We start from the raw sequence: 12,183 nt of genomic DNA, 5'->3' as shown, positions 1-12,183 counted from the left end.
CCGGGCGCCCGAGGGTTGGGAGAGGAGAGGTAGTCCTGGGCAGCCAAGAGGCGCGGCGCCGGGGCGAGAGGCACAGGAAACCTGTGTAAAGTGGGCCGAGCGCAAGGCTTGGCCACATCCGCGAGCTGGGGCGTGCTTGCAGGCGCCCGCTTGCCTGCATCCCCTTGCTCGGATTGCCCCACTCCCGGTTCTCCCCGCCAGGGGCACCCGCCCCTTGGGCGTCCCAGCGCCCGCCCTAGGAAACGTTTGCAGCCTCTGGAGTCTCTGCAGGGCATTGTGGTAGATCGTCCAGATATTTATTTCTTACCGGGGCAAGCCGCCCTCCTACGTTAATGCAACTTGCCGGCCACCTTGTGCACACTTGTACTCTTCCTTCTCCATCTCCCAAAGCATCAGTCTCAGTCGGGACCCGGAGCTGAGGGGACTCTGAAGTTGTCGCTTTTGGCGTGTCTGGGAACTGTGCTAAGGTGCATCTGAAGCCCTCTCCATCACCCCCCTCCCCGATATTGCACTGACCCTCACAGTTTGAGAACTGGGTTGGGCGTTTATAAATATTTTAAGCTGCAGCTGCATCTTTACACAGGTAATGATGTAGGCCTGACTTCTGATCACTCCCACTCTATATCTAAGCCTCATACAAGGTGAGGTTCCCCCTTCTGGCCAAGGGACACCAATCAGGCAGGCCTGGGTTGAAATGCACCCTAGCTAGATGACTATTTCAAACACTCCCCCTCACCCCCCAGCGTGCTGGCACTCATCCTTTTTGGTGTTCCTCATAGCACTCCTCTCTCTCAGAAATTATCTCCTTGGGCTGTTTACTGTCTGCTTTCCTCCACTAGAATGGAAGTTCCAGGAAATCAAACACCCTATCTGTCTTGTTCATCACTCCACCCCCCAAGTCTACAATAGTGCCTGACACACAGTAGATATGCAAGAAAAAATTATGAAATAAACGAGTAAGAGCTTCTCTGTAAAATATGAAGAAAGGTGACTTCATACCTGGGTTTGATTTTCATGGTCATTTATCCGTTTTTTTTTTTTTTCTATTTGGAAAATTATCAAAAATACCAGTAACTGCTATAGATTGAGTACTTAATAAGAAATCGATATGTGCTAGAACTTTATATAGATTAGCTCATTAAACATTATCATAGTCTTGTTATTAGCTAGGTTTTTTTTTTTTTTTAAGATTTTATTTGAGGGTGAGAGAGAGCATGAGGGGGAGAAGGTCAGAAAGAGAAGCAGACTCCCCATGGGGCAGGAAGCCTAGTGTAGGACTTGATCCCCAGACTCTGGGATCATGACCAGAGCCAAAGGCAGTGGCTTAACCAGCTGAGCCACCCAGCACCCCTATTAGCTAGGTATTTCTAAGCAGATGGGAAATTGAGTCTCTAGCAGGTTAGCCAATTTCCCCAAGATTATCCTGGCAGAACTAAAATTCAAGTTCATTTTCTGTTGTGCTGGACCACTTCCAAGAAAGTAAAATATGGTTTTCACTATTACAACCAATAGATGTTTAGCCTTATTTATAATAAAAACTATTGCTTAGTCAAAAGAATATTTGGTGCTTTATCATTATTGAGATAGAGTTTTGATACTAGCTAGTAGTTACATTGTAGCTACACCCTAGCAAGCTGCCAAAGGTTGCGTTATCTCATTCAATCTTTACCATCTTATAGGCAGTGTTTTGAGGTTGTCTCTGTTTTTCAGATCAAGAAACTGCAGCCTAGGTTCAAGAACTTGCCCCATCAATACTAAATTGCTGAGCTAGATTTTGTTAATAGTCTTTCTGACTCTGAATCTTTAGCTCCTTCCATGATACGAAATCTCTCCTGCTCCCATGATTTAATTAGTTGTTAATGATGGAGTCCAATGATGAGTTAAAAGCATGTGAGGTTGGGCTGTAAATTTACCGCTGCTGGTATCAAGTGTCTAGTTGTATAGTTTTCTGAATTGTTGAGACTCTTACGGCCATTGATTTTTGTGGTTGAGTTTATGGTTTGTGGGCTTGGTAGATGGGGGACTTTTAATAAGGAGGAAAGGAAATAATTTCACTTACATTGAAACTTTTACCGAAATCTAAAGAAAAATCAGTTGGGTTTTACCCATAATGGTAAATGAATTCTGAATGCAGTAATGCTATATGCCTCTTAAGGAAAGTTCTGGAAAGCCAGCTAGTTGTTCTTTTTCCATGCGTAGAACTGAGGAGAATCAGAAACTACAGCTAATTCTAAATGCTTCTGCAGCAACCTTTTAGTAAAATAACTACATTACAGCTCTTTGTATTCTTGTAGGAAACTGAGGGCAAGGAGAAGTTAAATAAGAGTTTCATGGTTACCACCTAAAGGGCTAATGGCAAAATAGAGGTGGAAAGGAATTTGTGATCCTTCTCCCCCCCACTTCTATTCCAGTTTTAGGGTGTAGTATAACGTTTTCCCCTTACATGAGGGTCTGAATAATCCAATTTTATTTATAATGTGCTTTTTGGAAGTGCTATGTTTTTAAATTGTTAATTCCATTTCAGGAGTACTCCAGGGAGGGTTGGGGAGCCCTCCAACCTAGAATACCCACAGAAGTAATGGGAGTGTGCATACAAAGGAGGATGGAAGCTGTTCACCTGAAAGAGACTTCCATGGATAATTGGGAGTTGTTTGTAGTTCCCTGTAAATTTCTCTTCTGTCAGCATCTTATTCATTAGCTTTTGAGCTCTCTCTTCTGGAAAATTCCCTCTTGAGTTCCCGATCACTAGTGTTCAGGCCACGCTCATGTGTACCCCAATTCTTGGCGCTATCCTCCTCAGCACCTTTCATACCGATCCTTTCCTGTTGCCCCTGCACCATGATCGCTACGGGGTCTTAGGGACATCTGCACACTGTGCTAACGTTATTTACAGGTGGATGCTCCTCCCTCAGGCTCTCCTGTACGTTACAGTCAGGTGAATTCTTTAAGTGCTGTCATTATGTTGTTCAGAGTTCCTGTGTGGCTTATACAGTTAATAATAATGAAATTAATAAAAGCAGTGCTGCCACACTTCTTGTGCTGTACCGTCCTGTGTGCTGTAGGTGAGTTATTCCTTTAACCCTCAGAGCAACACCAGAGTAGGCACTGTGATTATTTTTTAGGTACTGTCATTTTTAAAGATTTTATTTATTTATGAGAGAGAGAGGGTGAGAGGAAGAAAGCATGTGTTTGGAGGAGGGCCAGAGGGAGAGGGACAAGCAGACCTCTCTCCTTCCCCACCGCCGCTAGTGAGCCTGATGTGGGGCTCTATCCCAGGACCCTGGGATCATGACCTGAGCCGAAGGCAGACGCATAACTGACTGAGCCACCCAGGTGCCCTGGGTAGGCACTCTTTTTATACCCAGGTGAGGATAGTAAAAATTGTACTCCAGATGAGGCTGCTTTACAGCTAAGACTACATGGATCTGAGACCAAAAACCCAGGTCCTTTCTGTCCCCATGTGAACCTGGAGCCCTTAGCCTAGAGTCCGGATCTGGCAGCCTGGGCTCAATGCCCACCTTGACCTTTCATTCCCCAGCCCTGTGCACAGGCAGCCTGAACTTTCTTCAGCAATGGAGCATTTTGCCTTTACACCTACACTCCTGTTGCCTAGAAAGCTCTTTCACTGTCTCTTACTGTGAAAAACCCAAGTCTTTCAAGGCTGAACTCATAAGCCACTTCTGCCAGAATAATCTCTTTGAACACAATCTCTTACAGCATTTAAAAAAAAAAAAAGTGTTAGTCCCCAGTTCAGTTTCTGACCTTTGAGTATGTGGATTTCTTTCTTTAGCACTCTGTTCCTTTCATTCCTTCCCCATTCTTTTTTTTTTTTTTTAAAGATTTTATTTATTTATTTGACAGACAGATCCCAAGTAGAGAGAGAGAGAGAGAGAGGAGGGAAGCAGGCTCCCCGTCAAGCAGAGAGCCCAATGTGGGGCTCGATCCCAGGTCCCTGGGATCATGACCTGAGCCAAAGGCAGAGGCTTAACCCACTGAGCCACCCAGGCACCCCAGTACTTCATTCTTTTAATTGCCTACCACCTCCTTGATGTACGTAATGCCGTGTTTTATTTATCCATTTGCCCTTTGATGGGATTGGTCTTGCTTAGTAAAGCCTCCTTGAGTGGTCCTAATGTGCAGTCAGGAACTAAACCACAAGTCCCTTGAGTCTTGTTTATTGTCCTGTCTCGGGGGGCTAGAGCAGTGTTTGTCACAAGATAGATGTGTAAGAAACATGTGAGGGAAAGGAGCATTTTACCAAAAGTATAGCTCCTGTTACATCAGTGTCCTCAGACAATGTCATTAAAAAGCGATCCTTGTGGGGCGCCTGGGTGGCTCAGAGGGTTAATCCTCTGCCTTCGGCTCAGGTCATGATCCCAGGGTCCTGGGATTGAGCCCCACGTCGGGCTCTCTGCTCAGTGGAGAGCCTGTTTCCCTTCCTCTCTCTCTCTGCCTGCCTCTCTGCCTACTTGTGATCTCTGTCTGTCAAATAAATAAATAAAATCTTAAAAAAAAAAAAAGCGATCCTTGTGATTGATTGTTTAGATCCCAATCTAAGCAACTGTACAACTGCTAAAAAAAGAAGATAAGGAAATGTGAACATGGATGCAGTGTTACAATTTTTTAAGCATTTGCTTCGGAATAATCTGCAGTTAGGCAGGAAGTTTAGAGGGAACCAGTAGTGATGACTGAAGCTGGGTGATGAATTCATGGGTTTTTTAAAATACTGTTTTCTATATTTGCTGTTGACTAGGGTGGCCATTGGCCACGTGTGGCTGCTGAGCACTTGAAATACAGTGAATCCTTATTGCAATGTGTGACAAGTGTAACATATAGGCTGAGTTTCGAAGAGGTAGTACGAAAAAGAACGTAAAATCATCTCAATTTTTGTTTCTATGTTCAAATGATGCTGGTTTGGACACTACAGTGATATATAATTAAAACTGATTTCACCTGTTTCCTTTTACTTTTTTTAATTGGCTACTTAAACATTAAAATACATATATGAGACATACTACTTTTCTGTTGGGGCACTGACTTTCAGTGTTGGGAAGTGCTGTATACTTTTACATATATCTGAGATTTTTCAAAATAAGTCAAAATCAAAGACATTTGATTTTTTTTTTAGAAGTCCGAAGTAAAATATTTTTTATAAATGACCCCTCTTATAGGAAAAGATTGAGAAATATTGATTCGTTTGGAGATGAGTCTTTGTAGAAGCTTAATAGCAAATGGGCTTGCTTCACCTGTGTGGGCATTTAAAACCTCTTTGACAATAAAACCTCTTTGACAGCAGCATGAGGGACTTGTTCCTTTAGTGATTTATCTGATTCTTTTGTTTTAAAGTTGATGAAATATTTCCCTCATCTTGGAAAAATAGAGAAAATGCAATGGTAATGTCATTGTTCTTACTCACAGTGTTTATACCCTGAAATTGAATTTTTCTGGACTTGATTTATAATCACTCTGCCTAAATCTGTTTGTTTATGAGTCAGAATGCGATTGTTTCTAGGCTCCCCAAGACCCCTGGAATATGAGCAGAGTATGATGCTTAAATAATAATAAGTGGATTTATGGCTGAGAAGCACATTGCTTTCATATAAAATTTTTTTAGAGGAGCATTATGTCAGTTTCTGGATGTCTGTGTTTCCTCACAGAGAGTGGACCTGAATTGAAAAATAGCTTTAATGTAAGTAGAACAGAATCAAATTGCCACGAACAACCCAAGAGATCATCAAAGGATCTGTAACTGTTCATATAAAATCAGATTTATTATTTTGTTTACTCTCTACAGTTAACATGTTAAAATCTGATTTTTTTAAAAAGATTTTATTTATTTATTTGACAGACAGAGATCACAAGTAGGCAGAGAGGCAGGCAGAGGAAGGGAAGCAGGCTCCCTGCTGAGCAGAGAGCCCGTTGCGGGGCTGGATCCCAGGACTCCGGGATCACGTGGTTAAGCATTTGCCTTCAGCTTAGGTCACAATGTCTAGGTCCTAGGTTCGAAACCCCTGTCAGCCCGTATCAAGGGAGTCTGCTTCTCCCTCTCCTTCTGCCTCTCCCCTTGCTTGTGCTCTCTCTTTCCCTCTCAAATGAATAAATAAAATCTTTAAAAAAAGTGTTTGTGTCAAACACTTTTCTCCATATAATGTTTCTCCACTTACATATTAAAATGTAGTACCATTGAAGATTCCCATACTTGTTTTCTTTCTTGATATCAAATACTGTAATACAAGAACTTCATAGTTTAACTTCTATAAAACACATTTTTCTTTCCCAAATTGATTGTGGTGGACAGTGATCTGAAATGTTTCAAAGCAAAAGCTACATAATATTATTTTTTAAATCTGTGTCACAAACATTATTAAACTTGAAGTAAATGCCTCCTTGGAATGAAAACTTGGGAGTGGGATTTCTGCTCTCATATATAAGAAGTATTTATTGAGGACGCACACTGTATCGGGTGCCAGACTGTGTGCTGGGGATATGGTAATGAATAGACAGATGTGGAACCTCCCTTCATCTGTAAGCTTCAAGAAGCTTACAGTTTAGATAGGGAAGGGAGATATTAACACAGTCACAGAGAATTTGTTAGTTACAGTGGGGCTTTGTGGCTCAAAGGGAACCGAGTCTGGATTGTAATTGGGACTGGGGAGAAAAGTTCCATTTTTCTGTAGGTCATGATTTAGGCTGCTGATTGTCTAACGAAGGAGGAGAAAGAGAACGGGGCTGGGAATCCTCAGAGGATGACCGAAGCAAAACCCTGCCCTATTTGTGTCTTTTTGCTGCTTGCGTTGCGGGAGGGGAGGCCAGGTGGAACTGAGTGGGAAGAGGGATTCAGTGTTTCTTTTGAACTATTGAATTGCTTTCTATGATGCTACACAGGTTTATTTGCTACTGGGAATTGAATCCGAAGTTGAGTTTTTACCGCCTTTGTAACTGAAATTGAACGAGATAAAACAACCTGTTCTCTAGCATAGCCACGAAAGTAGCTGAAAATCACTTGCTGGTTCTAATTCCAAAGTAGCTCATTGTCTAGTAGCTGAGATGCCATAAGTCTGGGGTATTTGAAGGCCTCCAAGAATATAGGGAAGGCCCACTTGGGTTTTTCTCATGGGTTCAGAGCTGCTTCAAGCAGAGTTCTAGTGCATATGGGATTAACTAAGGTGTCCTTTGGAGCCTGTTGGCATCCTTAGGGAATGGGGAGCCATGCTGCCTTGAAGGGCAGTGATGATAATTACCAAGTAATGGAAACAGCAGTGGCAGCTAGTAACAGAAGCCCTTGCTGGGTGCCGCAGACCCCTTAGATCTTTGGATAACTTGGGAGGTGGCTGTCATCGTCTAGGTTTGCCAGTGACCAAACTGAAGCTGGGAAGCCCTTACTGGTTCTTTGGTTGTCCAGCACCCACTCACCCTTCCTGATTTCCATTTGAGGAATCACTTCTTTGCATCTGGTTTGCTGAGACCAGAACAAGGGCTCCATTCTCTTGGACCCCGGGTGGCCCTGTGAGCCAAGCTGGACTCTGGGTCCAATGCCAAGGGCCATGGAGGTTCTGCTGCTGAGGGTGTGTCCTGACTAGACCATGCCTGTCTGTGCCACATGGTTGTGGTCTGGCTTCCATTCCTGTGCAGCTGTGCCAGGGCTTGCCTGTCAGCTCCTCCTAATTCCTTAAGCTGGTTGTGGCGAGCAAAATGGAGACTCTCATGTCAAGAATGTGTCATCAATGAGGCAAGCAGTTAAAGGTACTGCAGATAGAAGATACCTCCGCTACCCATGTCAGCTGACTCCCTGGAACTGATAAGGAACTGAACCAGAGGAGGTCTACTGGGGCAGAGACCCATTAAATCCCACGATAAGGGGAGGATTGGGACGCCTGGGTAGCTCAGTCGGTTAAGTGGTTAAGCATCTGCCTTGAGCTTAGGGCCCTGGAATCAAGCCCTACATCTGGTCTTTTTTCAGCAGGGAGCCTGCGTCTCCTCCTCCCTCTGTCTGCTACTCCCCCTGCTTATGTCCCCCCTCTGTAATAAATAAAAGTCTTTAAAAAAGTGGGGGGGCATCAAGCTGTCAGACTCTCCAGACCTGACCCCTCTATGTCTGACCATGTAAAAAAGGCAGCTGCCAGTAAGGCTTGCCGGATTGATCTCAGCAGAATGGATCCTTCCTGCTTGAACATAAGAAGCAGTTAACTGCCGAGAGCTGACCCAGACCAGACCAGAGCCAGGCCTTATCTCAACTGTGTGCCCACAGACTGACTGCATGTTTGCTTTCTTAACTTCCTATACTCCTCTGTTATGTGTTTGTTGTGTGGCCTGTCTTATGTTCTGCTCTGTGTGCTGTGTAAGAAGCTAAGTTTAATCACATGGTGAAATGTCACTGAGTTTAGAATCCTGAACTTGCTTTAGAATTAGGATTAACTTTGCATTCTGACTAAATAAAGCTGGTTTTAGAAAGACGACTTATGTGTGTGACTTCCTAGTGTGCTCATTACTCTGGTGTTTTTCCAAAATATTTTTTTGGGGGTTTCATTTGCCAAGTTGGTTTCTTTGACTTCCTTGACTTTGACTTCAACTTCCTCTTCCTCTCAGAGAACCCCTGGTTGTCATAAGCCTGGAGAGGCTTAGGTAGTTTACTGACAGTCACAGAGGGAAAAAGTGAACCAGCATGCAATCTGATCATTCTGCTTCTCCTGCCAGATCCTTGACCAGAGGGACCCTTGGTGTGGAGAGAGCCCTGGACTGGGAGCCAGAGAATCAGCAGATGGGTGCCATCCCAGCAGTGTCTCTGCCTCTGTGGCCGTGGGCCATTCACCACCTTTTTAAGCCCAACTGGGAGGACAGGATGAGATCTACCTATATCTAAATAATACCGGCTTCAGAAGATTTCCTCCCCCATGAGATTTTTGGACCTATGTTTCTAAAGGCCTTCAGTTTGAGGTTTGAGGTGTGGTCTGAGACAGTGGTTTTCAAAGTGGGTTCCAGGATTTGCTGTGTCAGAATTCCCTGGGAACTCATTAGAAATGCAGATTCTTGGGCCTTCCCCCAGACCTGCTGAATCTTCTGATTCTCTACCAGTGGGCCCAGCAATCCGAATTTTTGTAAGTCCTTTGGGTGATTCTGATGCACACAAAGGCATTTTCATTTCATTAAAAACAATTTATTGCGTATAAGGGGCTACCTAGAAGCAGGGAGCATGAAACATTGGTACAGTGCTGCTGTCAGGGGACAGTCATTCCAGGACGCAGATGTAAAGGCACAATTGTGAGAGACAAGAAGGGGTGGTGCCGGCTGGGAACACAGCATTGCCCGGTTGGAGGAGCATGGAGGCGCTTTCGCAGAGAAGTGGGCATTTGAGCCAAGCCTCAAAGGATGCATAGGGTGAAGGACGGGAACAGAGGGCTAGGTAGAGCACATCCTACAGCGAAAGCAGGGTGAGTCAGGGCCGTAGCATTTTGAGGAATGAGGAAACTTCCAGAGTGATGATAAGAATGGTTTTAAATGGGGAAAGTGAAAGGATCTGAGAACAGAGAAGGGTCCTGAATCCCTGGGAGAGTTTGGACTTTATTCTGTAGACAGTGAATGTAGAGGGGACATGGCGGGAGCCCTTTTAGAGGAAGTATCCTAGTGCTGGTGGAGAAGGTCCAAGGTTCGGAACACAGGCACGGTGAGCCTGACCTGGGGTGGTAACAATGGAGAAGAAAGGAGAAAGACAACTCAGGGGGCACCTGGGTGGCTCAGTGGGTTAAGCCTCTGCCTTCAGCTCAGGTCATGATCCCAGGGTCCTGGGATCGAGCCCCGCGTCGGGCTCTCTGCTCAACGGGGATACTGCTTCCCCTCCTTTCTCTCTCTCTGCCTGCTTCTCTGCCTACTTGTGATCTCTGTCAAATAAATAAATAAATAAATAATCTTAAAAAAAAAAAAAAGAAAAAGACAACTCAGAAATACTGGAAGGTTAGAATGACAGCCCCTAGGTATTCTGGTGATCTGGGCAGGGGTAGGGGGTGTGGGGGCATTGAGGGAGAAAGCAAAGATGATTCTGTGGGAGGTAATAACCGGCGTTGGTACCAACAGGTATAAAAGTTGGAGCCTTACGGGTCACCTGGGTGGCTCAGTGGGTTAAAGCCTCTGTCTTCAGCTCAGGTCATGATCCCAGGGTACTGGGATCGAGCTCCGTGGAGAGCCTGCTTCCTCCTCTCTCTCTGCCTGCCTCTCTGCCTACTTGAGAAAAAAAAAAAAAAAAAAAGTTGGAGCCTTACATCATACCTTCCAGAAAGATAAATTCCACATGGATTGAAACTTTTAAGACAATAGGCAACAAATCAGGGCTTTTGTTTTTGTTTTTGCTTTTCCAGACAACTGGTTGATAAACATTTACTGGTACCCACTGTGGATCATACATATAAAGTATCTTTTGAAGCATGCACAAGAGGTTGGTAGCGTCAGATACCCCAAGAAAGGGAGAGTGGTGGGAAAAGGACAGGTGCGCTCAGGATTGAAATTGTACCTCTTGAGTTTTGTTCCACATCAGTGTGTTATTGTGCAGTAAATATTAAAGCAAATACATAAAGGAACTTTAGAGTTTCAGGCATACGTGACGGTGTTATTTAAGGTGCCGTGAATGCTCTAAGGGAAAATAGGAAGATTGAATAGATTTTAGGGAAAAGGAAAGCTTTTGGGTTTGAACATGCTAAGCTTGAAGTGTCTGGCTGGCATCACTGGAAATGTCCAGCGGGTAACTCAGAGGAGAGGGCGAGGCTGGTAATCACCTCTGTGAGTCAGCCAGGCTAGGTGAAATTGTGGCAGTTGAGGTTTCCAAGGGAGGCTCAACCTGTACAACCTTTTGGGTGGGTCTCATGAGAGAAGGTGAGGGAATAGATGCATGTGGTCCTTTGCGGAAGGCCGGCTAAGAGGTAGGTCGGCTAAGAGGTAGGTCCCGTCCGAAGATGGGAGGACCATATACTGATAATAGTAGTAGCTTCCTTTAATGGATTATCTACAAAAAGTGAGGCAGTCTTCTCAGTACTTTTTGAAAGAACATCACTTAATTTCCTTCTTGCAGCCACCCGGTGGTGGTGGCAGCGGGAATGTTGCTTTCCAGATTGCCAGTGAATGCAGATGAGTAATTCCAAAGAATAAACCAGGAGAGAGCTTCTGGTGAACAGAGCAGGACCTTGAAATATGGTAAGATCAAGATCAAGACATTTTAGGCCAAGGGGATGTTGAGCAAGGGCTGGAAGAGGTGCTGTCTGATGTAGCTGGAAGGTAGCAATTCCAGGGAGCTTGAGGGCAAGGCAGTACCCCGGCCTCTGCAGCTGGGAGCCACAGAATGTTGTAAAAATTGGAATATACGTTCATCAGTGTAAATGCTCTCTTACTGGAGAAGTTACTTGGTGTTCCTTGGTGGGGAGGAGGAATGGTGGGAGACAGGAGAAGTTATGGTAAAACTTCAAGCTGGATCATGTTGGTGGCTCTAAGGACAGGTGTTTGGGGTCCCTGCAGACTGGAGGTGTAGGGCTAGTACCAGCTCGCACTTAGTCGGTTTTCTGACTCTTGGTCAGTTTGCCTATGTGATGGCATATCGTTTATCTTTTTTCTTTCATCTGTCAGTAAATTATGGGCTACAGCCTCTATATTCCAGGAGGCTGTCGATGGGGAATAAGGAAAGTGGAAGTGAATGAAGAGAAGGATTACTGGCCGGCGTATATTTTTACGCTAATGTTTTATTTATGAGCTGTGCTGAGACATCATTTTCCTGTCTCAAGACCCAAGCAGCCGTGCCTCTGTTCCTCAGAGAGACTCTGTGTCAACAATTTTTTTTACCTTGTCAATGTACATATACACAGACAGTGTACGGTTTGCCCTAATTAGGTGTTTCTCTCCATCTTTTTCAAGCCCCATCCTGTCTGATGTTTACTGTATGTATATCCTTAGGAATAATGCCAGTATTGAGTCAAAAAGGAAAGGGGTGGCAGCTGTGGCCTAAACGTGGTTCAGAGAAAGGATTGCATGGGCTTCTTGGTGCAGACCTGCTAAGGAGCTGTACTCCTGACTTGCAATTCCTGTTTTTCTAGTAGCATTCCAGTCGGTTTGTTACTTTCAGTGCCGCACCATTTGTTCCTGGTTTAAGGGCCTGGAAATCTCTTTGGTTCTCTGGCATCCCAAGGTTTTATTTTCACGGGTGTTTGT

At 44.5% G+C, this 12,183-nt stretch overlaps 1 protein-coding gene across 5 annotated transcripts in view; it reads left to right on the top strand.

Annotated features, from left to right (window-relative positions):
- OSBPL3 (oxysterol binding protein like 3) overlaps positions 1-12,183 on the top strand; it is a 181,074-nt gene that overhangs the window by 2,025 nt on the left and 166,866 nt on the right. The window lies entirely within an intron of this gene.

The sequence above is a fragment of the Neovison vison genome, chromosome 4 (genome assembly GCF_020171115.1).
Source record: "Neovison vison isolate M4711 chromosome 4, ASM_NN_V1, whole genome shotgun sequence".
Lineage (NCBI taxonomy): Eukaryota > Metazoa > Chordata > Mammalia > Carnivora > Mustelidae > Neogale > Neogale vison.
Note: the sequence above shows the minus strand (reverse complement) of the source record. Positions and strands in the feature narration are given on the sequence as shown.